General features: G+C 41.2%; 1 protein-coding gene across 3 annotated transcripts in view; it reads right to left on the bottom strand.

The window, feature by feature from the left end:
* Positions 1 to 15,143, bottom strand: part of rhobtb4 (Rho related BTB domain containing 4) — a 61,733-nt gene extending 46,590 nt beyond the window's left edge. Inside the window, exons 1-2 of one of the 3 annotated variants that reach the window (XM_041788407.1) lie at positions 14,818 to 15,141; positions 13,965 to 14,137 (exon numbers count right to left, since the gene is read on the bottom strand). The gene's annotated coding sequence lies outside the window, so the exon portion shown is untranslated. Of the gene's footprint in view, positions 1 to 13,754; positions 13,839 to 13,964; positions 14,138 to 14,817 lie in introns of those variants that run through there. The other 2 variants (XM_041788408.1, XM_041788409.1) reach the window with 2 other exon arrangements.
* Between the last annotated feature and the right edge of the window lie 8,792 nt (positions 15,144 to 23,935).

Genomic DNA, 23,935 nt, shown 5'->3' with positions numbered 1-23,935 from the left:
AGGCCAAAAGTCAGGGTCATTTCACCCCATGTTCATCAATTGCATGTGAACCCAATATCTCAAGAATGCTTTGAGGGACTTTCTTCAAACTGAACAATATTCTTTTTCAAGGGAGTACTACGGTGTTAGATTTTCTGGTTATGGCTTAATGATAACAATGTCAAAGTAATATTAACCAGCCTTATTTACACATCTTTACTTTTAAAGTCAGTCAGAGGTGGAATTGTTTCCTGATCTCTAAAAAGTCTGCACGTCATAAAAACTGCAGCACACTTCCATCAGCACTCAAGACCGTGCTGTTACTGCCCTGGTCATTAGATGCATGCAAGCACACAAATACGTTGCCTTGTGGGTGCCTTTGTTCTATCAGTGTCAAAGTAATGTTTAACAAGCTTATTTACACATCAGTGAAAATCTTTTATTTGTACGTCATACAGAGGTGGAAATTTCCTGATCTCGGGAAAGTTTGTGTGTAATAAAAACTGCAGCACACCTCCATTAGCTCTAACAGACAGTAGGCTAATCTTTACTCTATTAAGGTTGTGCTTTTACAGTCCTTGTCATTAAGATGCTTAATGCAATAAGGCCAACTTGCATGGAGAGGGGTGTTTTTCCCCCAAATAACTGCATAATGGCACCAGTTTTGAACCAGTACACCCAAGAGAGACAGACAGACACCCTGCCAATTATAGTAGTAAGATGACATTATCACAGAGCCCACCCCAGCCCAATTGTTTACCTTCCAGAGGGATATTACTGCTGCCTTATCCCCGTACTAAACTTAATTTAGCTACATTTTAGTTTAACCTGTAATCCCTTAAGTGGGTCCAGACGGAATGAAAACAGCTGATTTTGGCCTTAAAACTGCAGCCTTGTTTAAAATTCTAACATCCATTTTTGCATCAGTTTTGCAGGTCTGCAAACAAAAACCAAGTATGTAACTTTAACATCCAGTTGTTAGACTACTACACTGTGAAATATGAATGGGAATGTTGTCCATGACTAATCCTACCTATCTAAATTTGTTTCAAGCAAAACCAGTATCAGCCTGCCTCTTTTTAAAACACACAATTGTTCATGGATACAGAAATAGATGGGAGGAAAGGAGAGGAGGGGGGAAATAAGTGTAAAAAGCTAAAAATGACAGACAGGCTGAGACACAGAGAGAGGAATAAACTACGTTAGAGAGAGATGAGGCATAACAGGAAGGTCCTTTGTTGTGTTTACTTCAAATAGCCAGCGTGTTGTTTATCCATTTGTGCTGCTCTGTTTGTTAGAGTTCCTCAAATTGTGCTGCACTTGGACAAACAAAAACAAACCTGTTGTGTTTGCTAACGGATGGAGCAAAACAGAGCAAGGAGTTTATCTCCGTAGCAATGCTGTTTTGATTTTATCCATTAAGGCCTGGAGTGGGTTTCATTACCCTGAGAGGTCAAACTATTTTCTCCGCCAGTAGAGGAGCAAAGTGATCCTTTCAGCATGAAAACACAAAAATCACCAAATATACACAGAGTTATGACTTTCACCAGACAGCAGCAGCACAATGCCCCTAATGCTGCAGGAATCAGAGGTCAGAGTGCATCTCTGACTGAGAGAAAGTCAAACAGGACCAAACATGCATGCACACCACTGAACCGCAGAGCATCCTGAAATAGTGAAATGGAAAAATCTATACTGGTGTCCAGTTATTTCCGCACTGCCTGATGATACAACAGGCATACAAGAGTCACCACTCACCGTGACCACATGTCATCCGCTGGCCGAGCTGCAGCACAGCCACATAGGCTTTAATCATTTAAATAAGGGCAAGGGGCAGCAGGGTGGAAGCTCTTTTGGATGCTGCATTACTGTTGATCCCAGTTAATCCTAACCACTTGTGATGGAGTTCATCCAAAACAGACGAAAAAACACACTTGGGCACAAAAAATGAGAATATACATCACAAAATACCCAGTACAGCTCTTTAATGCCTGTAACAGTACACCATGTTCCTGCTGTGAGATTGATCTCTGCATTGAGGGGGGGAAGTAGAAGGCGACTTAACGGTGAACTCTAACAACTGTAATGGAGTGAAACAACACTTGGGAAGTCAATATTCTTGCAGAGCACAACCTCTGCAAAGAAATGCATCAGTATTAAGTAGCATGTGATTTAAAATAGGATTTTAATTGATTAAATTGATTAAATATTAATGTTAAAATGAAAGTGATGTGTTCCTGTGAGAGGTAGAGAGAGATAAACAAAGAGGTAAATTATTCCAAAGCCAGACTGTGAGAGAGTTTAGCATTTATCTGTCCTTAGATGACCTCAGATGGTTTACATATTGGCTAATTATAACATACATGAAGGTAGAAGATGTGGCTTAAAAAGTCTGACAAAGTGTGTTGTCTATGTATTGTGTTCAGCACATTTTTAAAAGTTTATTTACATTTACAGCACATGCTTACTCTGAATCTCAGTTAGATTTTAAGTTTTTCTTTGATTATCCTTGTTTAAATCTTGTAAAATGTCCACGCTAGGGATGATGACATTTAGACCACACTGCAAGGGACCCCAAAAACCACAAGATCCATCTGACTGTGCATGCCCACACCCAGTGGATCCATTTCTTAAGTGGAATGGAGCGCAGTGTGGGAGTTTATGAGTACCAAAGTTCATGCAGAAAAGAAGACAATTTGGGCGTTTTCATTATATTGAGCAGCTTGGCTCTACTTGGTTTGACTCTGCACTGCAGGGTATTTGCTTTTCCACCACAAGTGAGCTACCTGGTTGACGGGACATCTAGAGCTAATGACGCAGGGTTTTGAATCGATGGTGTTAAATAGTAGCGCTTCAGTAAGCATTGTTTTGTTCCGACAGAAGAAGAAGAAGCACTGTTTGGTTTAGTTGTCCACTCATATCATGCCTGTTCATGCTCTTGTCCCAAGGTAATTCAAAGTTTGGTGCAGCAGTTGCTTATGAAGCGTCCCCGAATGATGATAAACCACTGGGACATCAACACAGCACAGTTGGAGGCGTGGCAGGCGTGCTTGTGCCCTGCTCTAGAGCAGGACCATTCTGGGTGTGGCCAAACTAGTGATGGAAAAGTAAATCAGCTCAGCTTGGTTTGGGTCGGCGTAGCAAAAAGTCAGAACAGAAAATCCCCAGATATGCTAGTCCGAGGTTGATTTGTTGTTTACTTGCTTCCTGTTTTGGTGTCATGTTGATGTATAACCTTGCAAAGCCCATGAAATGGCCAGATTCCATATCTGTCAGCAGGATGATCCATCTTGGAAAAAGAAAGCTTCAAGTGGAAACATTTGTGCCCAGTCTGAGAATGAATGGACCAATCAGATAACCTGACATGCCAGATGGATTTGTTTCACACATCCATCTGGGAAAGCTTCAATAGGAAAAGTTTGAGAAAAGGCAGAGGCTTTGAAAAAACTCGGAGTGTGATTGGATGAACAGTCTGTCTGTCACATCTCTACGGGCCAGTCAGAGCAACAAAACACAGGACATAGTAGCTATCGAGCTGCTACCAGCTACCAAGGAATAACGTGAAACATGGCAACTATAGACGTATAAATACTCGACGTTTGTTGTTTTTGAAAAGAAAACAACTCTGATAAAACTTATGCTTTAGCAGAATCCACGCTAATCTCTTTCGCCATAATTGCACCGGCTTCTTGCTGCTGCTTGTTTACGTCACGACACTGCTGTGCCTGAAAGTACTGCTCCTCTCGCTGATTGGTCCTGTCAGTTTCTAACTGGGCCCAAACGGTTCAGATGGGAGCTTAACAAGATGAATTTGCCAGTGAAAAACAAGAAAATGGGCATATCCATCTGCTTTGCAAGGTTAAAAATCAGCATCAATTGAGGAGAAAGAGGCCATCGCTACAAGCACAGTTTAGTTGTACTGCAAGCCTGTAAACAATTGGGGCCAGTGAAGAGGTTAGCATGGATTCAACTTCAGTGGTAGTTTTATCCAAACTGGACATTTGTGGCTGGATAGCTCAATGATTTAAATCACTGACCTTGCTAAAGGACAATAGAGATTCAAATCCTGGTCTGGGCACAATCAGCATCCATTGTGAACCCTTAGGCAAGGTCTTTAATGCCATGAAATACCAGTCTATCACTCAAATGTAAGTCGCTTTGGATAAAAGCGTCTGCTAATTGACACTGTAACATTGTATCACTTCTTGATTAATAGAGGAGCAAAAAACCTCAATCTTGGTGGAAAGATGTGTTCCTCTCCCTTAGGCTCTGGCTCCACTAATAGCAAACTACTGTAATGGATGCCTTTTGAACTTGCTTGTTGTTACCTTCCTGGTAGGAATGCACAATATTGGATTTCTGCCCATATCCAATTTACTGATATTTACACATTAATTTCAGCCGATATCGATATTGATATCGATACCGATACCGATATTCATATGTAGTTTAGACCTAAAACCCCAGTCATGAAAACACAATCTAAAGTTTGAGATTGAACAAATCAACAAATTATAGTCCTTAAAACAGGTCCAGCCCCAAAACACTACTTACCTTGTACAGCAAATCTTTCAAACTGATATAGGCAGATTTTGATTGACAAAATTTTTTTTGTAAGTATTGAGTATCCCTACTCTGCGGAGCTGCACAGCCCTACTTTGTTATCAGTTTTGTTGCTCTGATTGATCCATAATGACTGTAACAGACTGAACGCTTGTTCCAGTCATTCCTGGAGATTTTTTGACGGTTTCGCCCTTTGCAAAACCGACATATGACTGTTGCCTAGATGGATGTGAAATACAATATATCGCCAAAAGTATTCACTCACCCATCCAAATAATTGAAATCAGGTGTTCCAATCACCTCCATGGCCACAGGTGTATAAAATCAAGCACCTAGGCATGCAGACTGTTTCTACAAACATTTGTGAAAGAATGGGTCGCTCTCAGGAGCTCAGTGAGTTCCAGCGTGGTACTGTGATAGGATGCCACCTGTGCAACAAGTCCAGTCGTGAAATTTCCTTGCTCCTAAATATTCCACAGTCAAGTACAATTCATGAAATGGATATTTGAAATAGTCAGTCTGCTGAATCAGCTTAGCTGAGATAGTAAGAGGAAATACGATTGGCACAAGATACACTGTGTTTTATTTTCTTAATTGACCTGACGCTCTGCGTATTCTTTTGTTGGACTTCCTGTTTGTGTAAATCTGCTTCCATCAGCTTAATGAATAATAAAAGCAGCTCTATTGAAAAAAGACAACATGTATCTCAAGCTAAGAGCAGAGAGTTTGCTGAGCAGGCTGTGGAAACACAAGTGTTGACAGGAAAGGGCAGACAAAACGCTATGCAAGAGGACCTGCAATTTCCACATAGTCTTTGTGGGCAAAATCATAGCCTTTCTAGTCCATGACTTTCCACAGCACACAGAAATGCACCCAGGACACACAAAGCATCAGGTCAATTGCAAAATAAAACACTATTTACAGAGTGCCAATCATTTATCTAGTCTCTATATCAACATTATATTACAACAGGTAGCAGTACATCAACCTCTGGCCAGCACAGTCAAATCCTGTGTTTATGGTGTTGTCTTTTAGTCTGTGAACTTGAGATATTGTGATCTAGCTGCTCTGGACTTCTCACCTGATCCGCTTCAAAAAACTGAGTGAAGGCATGCACTGCTGGTAGAAGCAAAACTGAGAAACAGCTGGAAAACTGCAGACAAAGATCCTATGGAAAATTCGTGTGAGTGACAGGTGTGATCGTACATGTAGTGAAGCTGCTCCGAGTGTGTTAAACCAAACCACGTTATTTATAGCGAGTCAATTACAGATTTAATGGGGAGGCAAACCACAGAGTCTAGAGTCAGACAAACACACGCTAGGATGATGACAGAGCTCTCATCTACAGCTCACTACCATCAGTTATCCAATCTGAATCATCCACTCTGGTATGTTTATGCATGTGTGAGGCGGGTGTGTGTAGCAGAGGGAGAAATAAAGTGTCAGTCTGGTTGCATCAGCCTCCTGAAACTGCAAAAAACTCAATCAAATAGCACGTAGGCGATTACTAACAAAAAGACAACGTGTGTCTAAAAATAGACGCAAAAGGGAAACACCTTAACCTGTGGGTAGGTGCAGTCACACAAGATTACACACTAAAACAATTATAGAATAAATTCCTGCGGTTTCTTGAGTGCTTTGGCCACCACTGAAACTGGTCTGACCCTGATTAGCAGGAATGGCACCCATGGGTGTTTCTCTCACTACAGATTAGTTTAAAGCTCACTGCTCTAACTGGAGAGGAGTCAGGGAAACACACAGACAGGCAGGGAGCATGCTTGTGTGTCAGTGTGTTTACATCTATTTAAAGGTGTGCAGGGAGCATGCTTGTCTTTGTGAGTCACCGTGTCTGAATGCTTGCTAATGACTTTGGGTGGGATGGAAGATTTTTGGAGGTAGCTGCATGATGCTGCTAGGGCGGAGAAGGCAATAAAGGGAGGGGTGATAGACAGCAAAGTATGATGGGATTTACATCTGTAAATGTCCCATTAACACCATCAGTGCAAAAATGACATGAGGAGGCTGTTCAGTGTAAGCAGCACTGGAGATAAACTGGACTCTGGTTGTCGCATCCTTATGAATTGTGTTGTGTAGTTTAATCTATTAAACTATCCTTTATAGTATAGCATTACAATGATAACCTACAGCATCTTACACATTCTGGACAAAAGTATTCGACTACCAGACCATTAAACCAACAGGGATTGTAATGGCATTGTATTCAAATACATGTACTTTAATATGGAGTTGCCCCTTTTTGCAGCTATACCAGCCTCCACTTTTCTTGGAAGGCTTTCCACAAGAGTTTAAAGTATTTCTGTGAGAATTTGTGCCAATTCATTCTGTACAGCATTTATGAGGTCAGGCACTGATGTTGGAGGAGAAGGCCTGGCTCACAATCTCCATTCCAGTTTACCCAAAAGATGCTTGATGGGGCTGAGGTCAGGGGTCTTTATGTGCCAGTCAAGCACTTCCAGAGCAAACTGATCAAACCATGTATTTGTAGTCCCTACTTTGTGCACTGAGGCACAATCATGTTGGAACACAAAAGGGCCTCCCCAAAAGTGTTGCCAAGTCAAGTTGGAGGCATAGCATTGCCAGAATTGACTGGTTTGTTGAATCATCAAGATTGGCCTCACTGGAGATAAGGGGCCTAGCCCAAACCCTGAAAAACAGCCCCACACCACACTTCACAGTTGGCATAGCGCAGTCAAGCAGGTAATGTCGGTTTTCTTAGCATCCACCAAACCCAGACTTGCCCATTTCACTGCCACACAGAGAAGCATTGTTCATCACTCCAAAGAACACTTTCCACTGATGCATGAGTCATGCGTCGATGTGCTTTACACCGCTCCATCCAAATCTTGGCATTGGACTTGGTGATGTGAGGCTTGCATGCAGCTGCTCGACCATGGAAATCCATTCTATAAAGCACAACAGTTTTTGTGCTTACATTACTACCAGAGGAAGTTTAGAACTCTTAAGGAATCAGCAGAGCATCTGCAACTTTTATGTGCCATGCATCTCAGCAATTATTGCCCCCACTTTGAGGTTTAAGTGGCCTTGGCTGAGTTATGTTGCTCCTAAATGCTTCCTTTTACTAGTAATACTGCTTAAAGTTGACTGTGGAAGCTCCAGCAATGATGAAATTACACGAACTGTATTATGTCTTATTGAATAAAATTGCATCATCAAAAAACAATGTAATGTAGCACACGTGACATCGTATCCTATTGCATTGCATCGTACATCAAATGCATAGTGGTACCTTCCTTGCTATAGCTTTATGGATGATCACTTAAGTGAACCCAGTTCCTGTTGTTGCTGAAGATGCTGTTTTTAAATCTTTCATTAATAAAAGGCATAAATGCTGAATAGTGTTTGATGGGGTGATGAGAAATCAGCTGGACAGACCAGCAGACATGATGTAAGAACAAAAAGGAAGATAACGAAGACAGCCCAGCACTAAGAATGAGAGACGCCTGAGATCATCAAGGCGTGTTAATAACACAGAAGCCAGACATATGGGACTGTTTGCTCCCTTACAGACATGGGAAGAAGTCAGTGCAGGTCAGCCTCTTTAGTCTAGCAGGGGAGGCAATAAAATCCACACCCATAAAACCATGCTCAAACCACACATATCTATCTTTATCAAACCCTCTGAGAACTTATGGATGAAATGCAATCTGTGATTGCAGCACAAGCGAACTGAAATACCTCATTGGCATACCCTCAGTCATATGACTTTGGAGCCAATTCACCCTAGGGGATCGGCTTTCTGCCACAAATGAGAGGAGCAGATGCTAAAGAAAGAGACACCCAGGCATCAAATTGCATATAGAGTTGCACACATACAAAAATATGCATGCATAATCACACGTAGATATACAGGAAGATATATTTGTTGCAGTGATACATCCGTACCACCATGACACACAGAAGAGCACACACATAAATAGAGAGGAGCTTCAGCCAAGCTACCAAGCTGTGCCTCTTGGTGTCTGTGGCATAACATGCTGTCTTATTCTGAACACACATACAGACGCACACACAATCATCGACTCAGAGAGAAATTAAGCAGAGCAAAGACAGATATATTCACTGCTGGATGAGGAGTGTTTGTACATTTTTCAGAATGTGAAGTGTATGTAAACATTAGCCATAAGCCTTGAGCCTACGGACAGTCCTATTTCTCATTATCAACACCAGACACTTTCGTCATAAGAGCTGGCTTGCTCTAATTCAGCTGGAATGTTAGCTAGACCTGACCCTGACCCTATCTCATGTCTGTCATACTTCATCACTTTGAAGCTGCATGATGCTGACTATATGACCTGGCAGAGCTTCCTACAGGTGATGGTGTCAGAGTAACAGAAACTTAACCTGAGGGTCATGCAGTTATACATGTCAAAGGCCACTAAAGTTCAGTTTTTAGTTGAATTTAAGGAGCTAAAAATATAATAGTTCTGTTTATTAATATGAATCCAAATGCATGCACTACTACACAAAAAAATGAAAGACTGCTAAGAACCTTTGACCCAGAACTCTTTCCCCACATTCTGTACATAGTGAGATTGTGTAACATGCCTCCCTATCCTGTATCTCTGGACCACGGCCTGTCAGACCCTGGCCTGAGACCAGCGCGGAGCTGTCTAAGTGGCCACCACCAGACGTAAACACCCTCCCTGAAATGAGCTGGCTCTCTTATCTCCTGTCGCCTTGCTGCAGCGGCCCTGCCCGGGCCTGTGCTGTCCTCGCTGGCAATGCGACACCTTCTTATCCACGACTGTCAACACATACAGAGATGCAGCTCATTCCCACACATGGACTGCCTGGCCTCGGAAAGGTGTGTTTAACCACATACAGGAAATCATCTTGGAAGTATTTCTAAAAAGATGCAGTCGAGACTGTGCTGTTTATTAGCATTATTTTTAGTGTTTTTAATGTTTAATTCAGACCAGCTGCGGAGGCCTGAGCTGCTCAAACACACATAATGATGTATAAAAAGAGGGAGTGTGTGCTAATGATACAGCACAGTAGATAACCACAAATGAGGAATTAAAAGCAGATGTTTAAAGGTGTTTTACATGTGGTTAAAGTTCTGGCTTTCTCAAAGGGAAGTACCAGTTCTTCCTCATCTGAAAGGACAAATGCTAAGGGTTACTGGTTCTATTTACGTTTCATCTTTTTAAATGTTTTCCATTTTTTCCCAGTTCAAACTTAAAAGAGGAAGCAAGGAAAAAATGTGAGGTGAAAGAGGGTTCAAGCAATGTGTTTTGGCCCTGTGATTTATCATGTTTACAGTCAAATGCAATCTAGTGCCTGACATCCGCTCCCTCTCTCTGGCTCTCACTCAGCCTGCTTGGCTCTAATTTGCCCTCTGCCAACAACCCCTTTATGTCCCTCTTCCTTGGGATCCTTTCTCCTTTTGCTCCATTCCTAACACCCTCTATAGCTTTATTTTTCTATTTAACATCTTGAAAGATTACCCTCTTTTCTTTCTTTCCTTCTTTGACCTTCCCATACACTCTTTTCTCGCTGACATCCTGTTTTAAAAACAACCAAAGAGGCAACCGGTGAGAGAGAAACAAACTGTACAGTTGCCATCAACAGCACAATCACTCACTTCTCTCTCTCTTTCCCTCGCTCCCTCACACCACGCTGTCTCTCCGTCCAAAACTTAAGTAAGAGGACAAACATCATGTGGTGCTGGTGAGAGAAAAAGAAGACACTGTTGTGCAGTGACTGAGTCTCTGTTAGTTTTTTCTTCTCAATGTATTGGCATGCAGGTTATGTGTGTGTGCATGCATTTTCTATTTCTCCATCTTTGCATACTTTCAGGCATGCATACATATGTCAAACAATACGTCTGGATACAGTTAAACTTAAGGGGGTGTGGTCTGCAGGCAGACTCTATTATGAGTGCTCCCCTGTTTATGTGCATATGCAACTGAAACTGTGCATGTGCAGCGTTGCTTGACCCACACAAAGACACAGCTTCTTATATGACTCCCAGCTGTGTGGACTTGGCCCACTAGTCAGTCGTCCAGCAGCCAGGAATGTTTGGTGTGCAACCGTACTGGAAAGCCCCAGTTACCCACACATACACACACTCACTCACAGCCTTCTCTGGAATCAACCTACTCAGACGGAGGGACGGGCCTCACCCCAAAGGAAGAATGGTTCAAATTCCACAGTTGATAGAAAAACACAGAGGAGTGGGACTGAGCAAGTAGAGGAACTGATGTCAGCTCCATCAGACCCCTCCTCCCCCCCACAGCCCCCACGCCCCCCACACCCACCATCTGTTCCCTTGCTCACAGCGGAGGAAAAAATGAGGAGATGGGAAACAAAAAAACTGGAAAATATTTGACTCCGGTGGGCATTGTTCTGTAGCTGATATCTGGATGGAGTTTTTAGGTTTTTGTTCATTTTTCAGCCTTTATGTGTTTCAGTCTAAACAGCAGCCTCTGTTTGGCTCTGCAGTGACTCAACTCTTCAGCTATGTCCTCAAGCTGGACTCTCACCCCGACTGCAGGTGGCAGAGATATCGGAGTCTGTGTTTAACTAGGCCAAGTAAACTAGCCTTTGCAAAGCACGCTTACTCTCTGATTGATTATTTTATCACCAAGAGAGCCTGATTAGTGTAGTTTAGGGCTAGGAAAAGGCATTTTCCCACTGAATTTGAGGTACTTACCATGAGATCTAAAGTTTGGTTGCAAAATATCAATTTGATATCTTTCTCTGCATAATCTCTGTCAGTGATTCTCAGCTGGTCTAGCCTCAGGACATACCACCATCTCCTTGATGAGAAATCATATCCAAAATCTCCCAAAAAATGTTCAGCCTCTTCAACCTCCTTATCAAAAATATTGCAGTCTTAACCTAAATTGGACCCATATGATTGGAGATAAATAAGCATATTTACATCATTGAATAGGACATGTTTACATTCTACTACATACTACATGTTAATTTGGATTGTTTCTAGATATGTTCAGTAATTAACACATTATTATGGGAGAACCAGCTTTGCTTCCCCAAGATGACTTTAGAAATAAGCCATACAGTGCCAATAAAAAAGTATAGATCTCAATCAGGCTTGCACATCCAGACACTGAAATTTTACTCCATTCTTCTTTGAAAAACTGCTCAGTCTCTGTCAGGTTGCACAGGGATCGAGCGCGAACAGCCCTTACCAAGTCCAACCACAACTGCTCCTCTCACCTCTACCTTTACAAGCCTTCCAGGGCCGGCTGCCGAGAAGCATCCCCACAGCATGATGCTGCCACCATCATGCTTCACAGTAGGGATGAAGTGTGGGGAAGTTCAGTGTTTGGTAGCACCATTTTGGACTCATCAGACCAAAGAACTCTCTTCTAATTGACCATGAAGTCTCCCACATGCCTTTTGGGCAAAGTCTAGTTAGAGATTTAATATGAGTTTTCTTCATCAGCGTCTTTCTCATTGTCACGCTCCCATAAAGCTTTGACTGGTGAAGAACCCGGGCAACAGTGGTTGTATGCAGAGTCTCAGAGTCTCTTCACAGGTGCTGAAGTTGGAAGAGTACTCATAACTGTCTTGGCAGCCTCTCTCACTAGTTTCCTTCTTGTATGGTCCCTCAGATTGTGAGGACGTCCTGATCTAGCCAATTCATGATGATGGATTTAACGGAACTCTGGAGGATGATCAGTGCCTTGGAAATTTTTTGTGTCCATCCATTGATTTATGCTTTTCAAAAACCCTTTCTCTGAGTTGTCCCAGTGTTCTCAGTGTTCTTTTGTCTTCATGGTGTAATGGTAGCCAGGAATACCGATTAATCAGTTAATAAGCCTTCCAGATGCAGGTGTTTTTGTATTACAATCACTTGAGACACATTGATTGCAATCCCGTGATCCCAATTTCACTAATTGTGAGACTATTAGTACCAACTAGTTGGACCTCTGTTAAATTAGGTCAGTCAGTTTAAAAGGGTGAATATTTATGCACCTATTTGACCATACATATTTTTGTTTAATTGACATTACTTTGTAGAAATTTGATTTCACTTTGAAATTAAAGATTCTTTTGTATTTTTTTGTCAAAACGCCACATTATATTGACCATGATTGATTTTTTTTTGCCCCTATAAGGGCTACAAAGGTGTAGATAGTGTCATTAGAATGGCAAGATGCAGGGCAAGTTAGATAGTGGCTGTGATTTACAGTTCAAAAGGTATTGAACTTTTTGTATCTTCTTGTTATATACAACAACATCAGTCTCGGTGGGTTAACCCAGACAGTGCTCTTCCACAGAGTTCAGTACTTCGTCCTAGCTGTGTTGAAATTGGTCCCCACAGGCGGGACTCCTCTAACTTAGTGGGCAACTTCACTCAAGGTGCAAAAGTGTTCACTGCCGAAAGGCATTCTAAGAAAACTCTACTGTTAACTTAAAACTAAAAATGTGTTCTATCAACTCAGAAAAATAGAGCTGACATATCTATTTTATGTTGTTACTTAAACACAACTCAGTCTTACCAGAGTGTGTCACATCTACCATTTGAACTAAATTCTTAATTTAATTTTGAAGCTTTTGGTGTTCCCAAAATAAATCAGCTGAAATAAGATTTTTTTTTGTTCTGAATGAATAATCAAAGTTAATGTCCCTGATCATTTCAATACCCAAATTTGAAGGTAGTCTGAAAACATGTTTTTAAAGTTTAAAAAAAATGAGATTTTTTAACAGTTTTGACTCCACCTACTTTTGGGTCATGGCCCACCAGCTGAGAACTACTGATCTAGATTATATTTATCGCAATTTGAGTTAAAAATCACTTACTTTTAAATGACATTTTATTTATCTGTTTATCCAGTGTGAAGTTTTATGGAATCTCTTCTGTTTTTCAGTTAAGACGTCTTGTTTCATAAGACTGAAATAAAGTATTAATACATAATTGCAGAAGTTGGCTTCCAAAAAAATGTGTAACTGTTCCTTTAAGGCACCGGTTTATAACAGTGGCTTTTCCCTGACTTTCTTGGTTAAAAAAAAAAGGGACACACCCACAATCTTCTTTTTACCACAGTCAGCATGAAGTGTAGAAAGTGAACTTAGAATAATATGACATAAGTTCTCTACATCCCCAAAGACACTGGTGCAGATACAGACAGCTAAAGACGAGTTTGGTAAAGATCCACGAGCAACTCTAGAAAAACTCTTTAAAAAGCGTCACTTACTGTAAACAGAGCTTAGAAACCAGGCTGTTCAAGTTCAGCGTCAGTCTAGTCTGTAAGTCCAAAACTGAGCACAACACAATCTAAGTGAACCGTTATGCAACCCCTCGCCTGTCTATCCACATGTGGTCTGCTTTGGAGCGCGTGCTGTTGTAAGTATCCAGTTTACATCATTAGAAAAACACAACTATGCGTAAAAACAATTCCTCCTACCTTTAAAGACATTCACCTCTGGAATCAGCTTGTGTCTCTCTCGGCTCGACGTCCACTTTCGGTTCACACCTCTCTCTCTCTCTCTCTTTCTGTCTCTCTCTCTCCGCTGCTTTTTCTCTCTTCAGTTTATTCTGGGCAGCAGCAGCGCTCGTCTCCTGCTTCTCCCCATTAAACTGCAAGGCACAAACACACATTCGATCACTTCAGAGCATTCCTCCAGTCTGGACGACAACATCTAATCATAACACATGCTCCTCTTTTTTCAGCCTGGACTTGAACGTGCTCAAATGACCGGCTTGGTTTCTAAACGCGCGTGTTTGGTGAAGATCTGCCAGAAGTGACAGAAGAAAAACACTCCCGACTGTTGCAGCCCAGAGACGTCGGGAGGAATGTAATTACACGAAGACGGCTGCATATTGCAAAATGTGAAGACATGATCTTCTCTGAGAGCTGTTGTGCTCTGCGATCTGCCTGGGCAGTGGTCCTGATGCGAGTTTTTTCCACGTCCCTTTGTTGTTTCAGTCGCACCTACGAGGAGGGAGCACATGGAGGAGGGGGAACCTTTGCCTCCACTTTCTTTTGTCTGTCTGTTTGTTTTTCTTACACAGCAGAGCGTCTCGACATGGCTGGATTACACTGTTATTTTTCTCAAATAATGACTGACTTTACAACACAGATGCAGGAGTGATTATACCCCGAATTTTGATCGGCTCGTCCTTATCACATCTGTCTGATCTCATCATCCCTCATCATTTCTATTTGATCTGATGTGTCTAGCCTAAAATGATACAAGCATATTTGAAAATAAAAGACCATTTGCCCTCTGTCTCTCTCCAAGTCCCCCCTGTCTCACCAAATTTGTCGCCAGAAGTTTAGTCCTCGCTGGGGAGTGGGCTGCCGCCGCTGTCTGTTTCTCTTTCTCTCTATCCTCTCCTCCCCTCACCCTCTCTTGCTGTCTCTCCCAAGCAGTGGCAGAGCCCAGATAATATGCCTCACTGTAGACCAGCCTTTACCCACAGCACGCCAGCGTCTGTCCGCGAGCGCAGTGACGACACAGGCAGCAGTGCCACACCCATCCATTCATAAAGTGGAGCGCGTGCCAGCCTCCAGGCTGGACAGTGAGGAGGGAGGGAGACATCCATCATACTCCTACAGGGAGAGATTACAGAGTTGGGTATTCTCTTAGGGACTCAAACACAAAAAACTTGTGAATGTCAAATTCTAAAAAAGTAATTCAGAGGAATCCTTTTGTCAATCTCAGGTTTGCTGGACTGTCTCATTTCCCATGGCCTTCATTCATTCTTAAGAAATTCATAAATGTGGCTATGAGAAACAATGTGACAGCTCTGTGTCCACCAAAAGTTGTACATATTACATTACACACCGTAAAACCAAACAAAATTAAAGTACTTAAAGTATTTGTTGTAACTTATTATGTTTAAGAAGTGGAAATATATTTTTAATAAGGCTCAAGGTAAAACATGTATATAATATATATAAAAGATATAATTATATATTTCATATAAAGTACTTCAATTATGTCTTTTACACAGTTGAATTTTTAACAATCATGCCTCCCAAAGTAAAGTTACTACATTGACTATAAGTAACACATAGAGAAAGATGAACTTTGACCCAGAAAGTGCCCTTCCAGACACTTCCGTGCACCATCCTTGCCATGTTGAAGTTGGTCCCCAGGTGAGAATTTTTGGGAATGTTTGGGAAAGGGCAGAGCCTTTGAAAAAAAAAACTTGGAGGGTGATTGGATGAACGTTCTGTCTGTCGCGTCTTTACGGGCCAGTCAGAACCCCAAAACACAGGACGTTGCCACCACCAAGCTGTACATGCGCAGCTACCAAGGAATAAACTCCATATTGAACTGCATAACACGAACTATGGCAACAATAGACATTGCAGTACACAACTTTTGTCATTTTTGAAAAGAAAACAACTCACTGCTGTTCTTTGTTCTTCTTTTAACAAAAAAATGTAGTCAAGTTGTGATAAAACTGGTGCTTTAGCAGCATCCACGCTAATGTCTTCTGCCATAACAGCACCAGCCTGTTGTTGCTGCTTGCTTGCGTCACAACTCGGCCGCACCTGAATGGACTGCCCCTCATCACTGATTGGTCCTGTCACTTTCAAACAGGGCCCAACCAACCAACCCAAACAGTTCAGACGGGAACTTTGCAAGATGGAATCACCAGTAAGAAACACAAAACGTATCCCTCTGCTTTGCCCACTCAGCAGTCACAGAGTTACTCTGATGACCACTCAACAGTCACAGAGTTACTCTGATGACCACTCAACAGACACAGAGTTATTCTGATGACCACTCAACAAACACAGCGTTACTCTGATGACCACTCAACAGACACAGAGTTATTCTGATGACCACTCAACAGACACAGAGTTACTTTGATGACCACCTAACAGTCACAGAGTTACTCTGATGACCACCTAACAGTCACAGAGTTACTCTGATGACCACTCAACAGTCACAGAGTTACTCTGATGACCACTCAACAGTTACAAAGTTGATCTGATGACCACTCAACAGTCACAGAGTTATTCTGATGACCACTCAACAGTCAGAGTTACTCTGATGATCATTCAACAGTCACAGAGTTACTCTCATGACCACCCAACAGTCACAGAGTTACTCTGATGACCACTCAACAGTCAGAGTTACTCTGATGACCACTCAACAGTCACAGAGTTACTCCGATGGCCACTCAACACTCAATAGTCTCAGAGTTACTCTGATGACCACTCAACAGTCAGAGTTACTCTGATGATCATTCAACAGTCACAGAGTTACTCTCCTGACCACCCAACAGTCACAGAGTTACTCTGATGACCACTCAACAGTCAGAGTTACTCTGATGACCACTTAATAGTCACAGAGTTCCTCTGATGACCACCTAACAGTCACAGAGTTAATCTGTTGACCACTCAACAGTCACAGAGTTACTCTGATGACCACTCAACAGTCACAGAGTCACTCTGATGACCACTCAACAGTCACAGAGTTACTCTGATGACCACTCAGCAGTCACAGAGTTACTCTGATGACCACTCAACAGTCACAGAGTTACTCTGATGACCACCTAACAGTCATGGTGTTAAATTGTGACTGTTAAGTATCTTTATTACTCTTCTCACTTAATAAACTTGTTGTTGTCCAACTTTTCAAACTCAAAAACCAAAGATATTCCATTCACTACATAGAAGATGGGGAACACTCTAAAATATATCCATGTTGTAGAGTAGAAAAGCACTGAAACTGGGCTCTTTTTTGCATTATTCTTTAGCAATGGACCATTAAGCCTTTGTGAGGATTTTTAAATGGTATTTAAAGACAGTGAAATGAATACTTATCACTCAGTATTACACAAAAGAAAGTGATGTTATTATAATGTCTGAAACTGGTGCTGGGCTACGTTACAAAAGTAAAGTTTCACTTACAGATGCTTTTGTCCAACATGATGTACACCTGAGAGAGTGGGTGCCAGATGAATTGATGAATCCATGGGGTCGTTCAGACAATGGATTATAAGGGATCAACAGTGCATCTTAGGCATTCAGGTACAAAGTAAATGCACTTTAGTACACATGACATAGTTGGAGCAAGGGGGTGGCTTACAGGGCATTTCTTGTAAATTTCTTGTACCATACAACTTGCTTTTCATTGATTGTTCTTGTGTCAATTCAAAAAAAAATTTCTAAATTCCTCTACCTTTGTTATATCACTTTAAACAACAGACAGTTTCTGCCTTTTTTAGGGGGGAAGATGGAGATGTTATTGACCACTGGTATGTTGGTTTCAAAAGGAATAGGACACTTTAAGAACATTTACGTATTATAAATGATGTTGACTCTATAGGATGACTTTTTTTGGTAGATTTTTCTTGTTTTTGTCCAAATGGTGTGGATTTGTCAGCATTCTAAGGGCACACCCACACTAGGACATCCATTCTGTGCCGTATTCTAAACGTGCTGAAGCCCATTTGACCCCCTCCCCTCTCCTCCCTTTGGCCCGCACTCACACTGCTCAACGCATCCAGGTCTTATACTTGTTGAGGACTCAGTATACATAAGTGTTGTTTTTTGGCTGTAAAACAGCAACAGATTTATACAATATCTGATTTGACACCGGGGTTATTTCACCTGACCTGGGATCAGTAGCTATGTTAACTATACAGAGCCCAGTGAGGAGCAAGAGTGGAGCGTATAATCTGGAGCCTGATCAGAGTTCCAAGCATTTCTGCTGAATGAAACCCAGACTTTGTAACTCATATGAGCACCTACAGTTGTTCTTTTGCATGTTCGTGTACTATCTGAATCCCCCTGGCATTCCTTTATGCACCATGAACTGTGCCATCTCTCAGCGTAATTTTGGATGCCTTTCAGTGCTGCACCAAACAAGCTCTCCTGTCATAGGACAGCCTGTATCCAGAGCAGGACTAAATGTTCAGTAAATTTTTTTTTTTTTTTTTTTTTTACCGCGACAAGAGCAATTTTACCATCTGATGAGAGCTAGAACACTGTAAAACAAAATAAGTTGAGTTTACTTAAAATAAAATATGGAAACTCGTTGCCTCAAAAATAAGAAGTAAACTACATTTGACTTTTGTGAGTTAAAAAAAACTTGTTTGTTTTTAGTGTGCAGTACTCGCTCTACATAACCTTTTTTTAGTATTCACTACTAGTTTAAAACCAATTATTTTAAGTGCTCAAACCTGAGATTCAAATGTTAATTTAAGTTTGCAGGACTTAGGCTAAATCATCGACTTTGAGTGTGCAATACTTAATATTTTTAGTGCATTGTAAATACAGATAAGTTCAATTATAGATATTATAGATATACTTAAATTGTTTGACTAATGTTCACTTAAAACTAAAATGAATTCTATCAGTTCATAAAAATAGAGTTGAAAACGCTGTTTTGGATTTGTAAGTAAACACAACTCCATTTTACCCCCTTTTTACTTAATTTGTTTAAACCAAGTAAACTACAGTAAATTGAGCCCTTTAGCTGTTATGGCCAAGAAGCACAAGTAACTTGTTTATAATAAGTATTTAGAACAGGTTACAAAAAACTGAATTATTTCAACTCAATGTTCCTGAGTAAAATTGATGTTGCGTTGTACAGTGAAGTGAAAATGCCACAGGATTAATAAACGATGTCCCGTTTAAACATCAGCAACCAAGACCACAATTTCACTTCTTGACAACATGAAATAGAATTAAAGGTAAGTTGATTCAGGGGATGATAGTATGATATTATAATTTTATAATAAGAGAGGTTAAATCAGCTGTGAGATTAACCTCTGCACACACTTATCCGTGTATGTGGCATTCTCCTTTACACACGGAGGATCAAAGTTGTTTGTTATCCTGTGATCTGCTGTTTGTGGCTCAAACAAGGAAAGAAGCTTTATTTCACAAACAATAAAACCTCTCACAGTCGTTAAAGGCTGACTTTGCCAGAAACCGGTCAGAAATGTGGACTGGACTGGGATCCGTTAGAACAAGGTCATAGTGGAGCCGTGCAAAGTTAAATTCTTCAGCTCTTATAAAATCTTTGTAACTTGTTGAAATATAGTGAGACAAAATTTATAGCTCCCGCTGTCTTTCTAGAAAAAATCCTGCTGTCTCTAGCATGCAGCTGCTGTCTGGTGTGCTTTCTGTGCTCTGAGGCCAGTACTCTTGTTGTTACTTCATGTTATGTCACATTCCTGCACTTGTGTTCCTTCATCTGCATCCGTGCCATGTTTAGGCCCACCTCATCCTTCCATGCTGCGAAGCGTGCCACGCTGAAGCACAGAACGATTGCACTAACACTGGCCAAACGTACCAGACTTTAGGTTGAAATGGGCCAAGGCACGGTACGGATGGCCTAGTGTGAGAGTGCCCTAAATCTACGTTTGTACTTAAATTGCTTAAAAATAGTACACATAGCTGCCTTATAAGCAGTTTCAAGGTAGCAAGTCTCTGGATATTCAGATACCCTGGATATTTAACTCTCCTGGCTCAGCCCCTGCTCCTGACTATGCAGATGATCATATCTGTTGTCGGTGTTTCAAAGACACGTATAAAGTGCAAAATGGTACCAAATGAGGAGCCTTTGGGAACCAAATATCGGCTTTTATTACTGAGCTGAGTCAAATAATCCAGATCTGTAAAATGAGCCACAAATCCCATCACCTGAGCGAAGCTGGATGGACATAAATTAAGCCTTGTTTTTTTGTGTAAATGCGGAATACCGCAGGTTACATGTTGCACCTATACTAAACCAAACAATCTATATGAGGGCATCGAAGACCACTTCCATATGCAGTCTGAACTATCATTTATCAGTTTACACTACCCACTTAGGCAAGTTCACACAAAGCGTTTAAGGATCCACTTGGTATCTGAATGCCCAAAGTGACATTCCTGTTAATGCAATAGGAGCTGACAGGACAGGCAGCTCTTCAAACAGCCCTAGGTGCTTGTCTAAGTGTGTTAATTAAGAGTCATTATCATTTTTTCCAAATGTTTCCACAGCAAACAGTCATACTTTCTTTTTTTCAATACCTGAGCCGATAAAATGTGAAGACTCAGGAAGGTGTTCCACTCTCTAAAGAGCACATCAGAAAGACTGATGATTTTGATTCCAACCTCTGAGCTTCACAGCCGGTCCTCCTTGATCAGTTGGTCATACAGCTGACTCATCATGTCCACCTGTTGAACCAGCCTGTTTGTACAAGGTTGCATGACATTACACCATTCACATAAGCATCCTATTCAAGGCATTTAAACACCTTTGTTTTTACAAAAACAAGGGTGTTTTTCACCCACCCAGTTTGTTTTGAAACTATCTGGGTGGATGTTTAAGTCTGGAGAAACACTATTGTGTCGTACGACACCACCCAGGAAGGCTGCTGCATACAGCATTGTTTGCTAAGTTTGGTCAGTCTTGTGCTTTGTGCATGAGTCCTGTCTGTGTTATTAAATGTTTTCAGTGATATTGAAAAAAATTGTGAGAATTTGCATATTTTGCTCATATTGCAAGCTTTTTAAACTCTTCTGACAGTGATACCAAGACAATACCAGTAAAACAGACACCACCTTCTGTGACACAAATGACTCCGTGGAATTAAGAAAATTATGAAAGCTAATCAAGAAAATTGAGATAGCCAGAGCTGGAACACAAAGAGCTGGTAAATGTTCTTTTACTTCTCTTGTTCAGGAGATTTTGCCTGTCAGTCTCAGTAACCTGTTTGTCTAAATGACCACAGCATACTCCAAATTCAGTCAAACTATGACCAAAAATGTCCAGAACTAAGTTTGATGTCATTACTGGAACTCAGTATGACCAATGACAAAAATTGGATTGTCTGGGCTCTTCAAAAACCCAGAGAATAGACCCACACCCCCCCAAGTTGTGATTTTTCAATGATATCAATGCATGTGTGTTGGGTCAGTAACATTGGTGCTAGCATCCTGGCTAACAGTTACTTCATTTAGGAGCTGATATGTGTGTAAAGCTTTTATTGGATTCTGATGTTCAAAATATTTATTTCTGTCGCTTTGTATTTTTTTAAATCATTGTTTCTACCCATTTTGGCACATTTGATTCCGCACTGAACCCATTTTTGTGACTTACAGGCATTTTTTGCCACTTTTAGCCAAGTTTTTGGCACTTTTTAAATCATTTTTAAAATCATGTTTCCCTTTCTTAACCCATATTTTCTGCCATATGTCCTCTTTCAACCTGTTTTGCCAATTTTTTAACCAATTCTTGCCATCGTTTTACCACCTTTAACCCATTTTCGAAACTTCTAACCCCTTTTTGCCACTTTTGGATCACTTTTGCAACTTTTTATCCCTTTTTGCCACTGGTATCCTTTTTAACTCAGATTTACTGCTTCATCCCTTTTTGTTACCTGTCCAACCATTTTTTTTCCATGGTTAACCACTTCTCACCACTGAATTTTATCTATTTTAGCCACCTCTATTCCATTTTTGCCACTTCTTTATGGGTTTTCACCATTTTACTGCCAATTTTTGTCACTTTAAGCCAATTTCTTACCACTTTAATTTTTTGCCAATTTTCACTCATTTTGCCACTTTTAATCCTTCCGCCTCTATTTCAACACTTTTTCCCACTTATTTCTGCCAATTTTTGCTGCTATTGACCGATTTTTGCCAATTGTCACCTTTACTCTGAAATTATTTGATTATTCCTTAAAATTATTTCAATTCTTCCTACTTTTTCCTCTGATATCCTGACATCCACATTGTTAATGTTACAAATAAAAAGGGCATTCTTTTTCAAGTAAATAGGTTTACTTTTTATGAAAGCTACTGTGCTGTATAGCTAAATACAATTAATTTTGTTGCTTTGATAGGAGTGGTTCTTATTCAGGTTAAATATAAAACATGATTATCACAGATTAGCTTTGAAATGGATTATGATTTTGCAGACTTCCATGGGCCACCTATTTGGCTGGGCCCCAGAAAGCTTTCCCCTTTATTCCCCCTTGGGGGGGGGGGGGGGGGGTCATCACCTATGACACTTACAAAGCAGCAAGTACAGGATGAGAAGTTTTAAAATGACCAAACAGGAATACTGACATCCCTATTTTGGCATAATTATTTTAACCGTTAAAGGAGCATTTCAGCATCATTCCAAGGAGGGAAAAAAAGAAAAAAAGCAGTTCCTTGTATTTGCACCTTGAACTTGGCAGAAGCATAAATGTCAGAAAACAGAGGGGGTGTGAGAGGCCTCTTGTCTCTCACAGATTCTCTCAGACTCCTGCTCAGCCAAGCATCTGAAGCAGCCATTGTCCTGCGGAGGGAACCGAGCGACCTGCCCAGACTTGCTCCTACCTCAGCGTGAATGCAAGTCCTTGGCAACCAAGCTCTGACTGTGGACAGCACACAAGAGTCATCATATATTCACACTGATATGAACACATCCTTTTGTGCAAATACTGTTAGCAGAAGCTTCTATTGTAAACGCAAAAATAGATATGCCTCATTTCTAGACCACAAAGTTCTGCTGACACACATGAAAGGTCACATTACCGCTCTGTTTGAGGCCCTTTGTCCTCTTTCTTCTTCATGTCCCATACAGGTCTATTGAACCTTTTTCTCAAAGTTTCTCATGCAGCACTTTTCCATTTCCAGGAGCTTCTGTTACAGCACTATTGATGAACCTACGTGGGCACAAAAGGGGCATAATGCTGGGCGTCCACATGGTTAACCTCCCTCTATCTGTCCGTCCCTCTCCTGAGGGGGTAAACTGCTGATCCCATAGGTGTGAAAGGCCTGCGTTAGCTAAATTTCCACAAACAAAAACAGCACACAGCACTTACCAGCAAACAAATACAAAACAAACACACTGCCACACAAAATGGTGATCTTTGTCCTGCTCGGATCGATTTCACTCAGCAACTCTGTACCTCAGCTGCGGCATGTCAGGAGCCACAATGGCCTTTGACACCAGCCACCGAATGACCACAATGTCATCTCACTTTGTGCGCCGAGCAACCACAATGGGCCCTCTCTTTGCCTCCGAGTGTCTGTTATTCTTCTGCCTGATCTCCTGGACAAAGCGTGGTTACAGAAGTACCAATTGAGCTTGAACAATCGCTCACAAAGGAGGCACTGACTTGGTGTTTCCAGCCCTCCTGCCAACTGGAACACATACAGGCCAGTGTTCTGGGAAGGTAAACTGGCATCGTATCCAGGAGTGCTCATTGTGGTACAGATACTAATTTGTGAACGACCACATAATGAGATTTTCCAGCTAAAATGAGTCACAGTGTCAGACTCAGGTCTGAGATTACTTGATTATCACGGATATAAACCACAGGCGAAGGAAAAATAATAATGAATGACATCAGATATATTTACTACACAATTTGTATTGTGCAATGTAATTATTCTTCCTAATGCACATTTTATATGTAGCTAGC

The sequence above is a fragment of the Cheilinus undulatus genome, linkage group 5 (assembly GCF_018320785.1).
Source record: "Cheilinus undulatus linkage group 5, ASM1832078v1, whole genome shotgun sequence".
Classification (NCBI taxonomy): Eukaryota; Metazoa; Chordata; class Actinopteri; order Labriformes; family Labridae; genus Cheilinus; species Cheilinus undulatus.
This window is presented reverse-complemented; position numbering and strand designations above follow the sequence as displayed.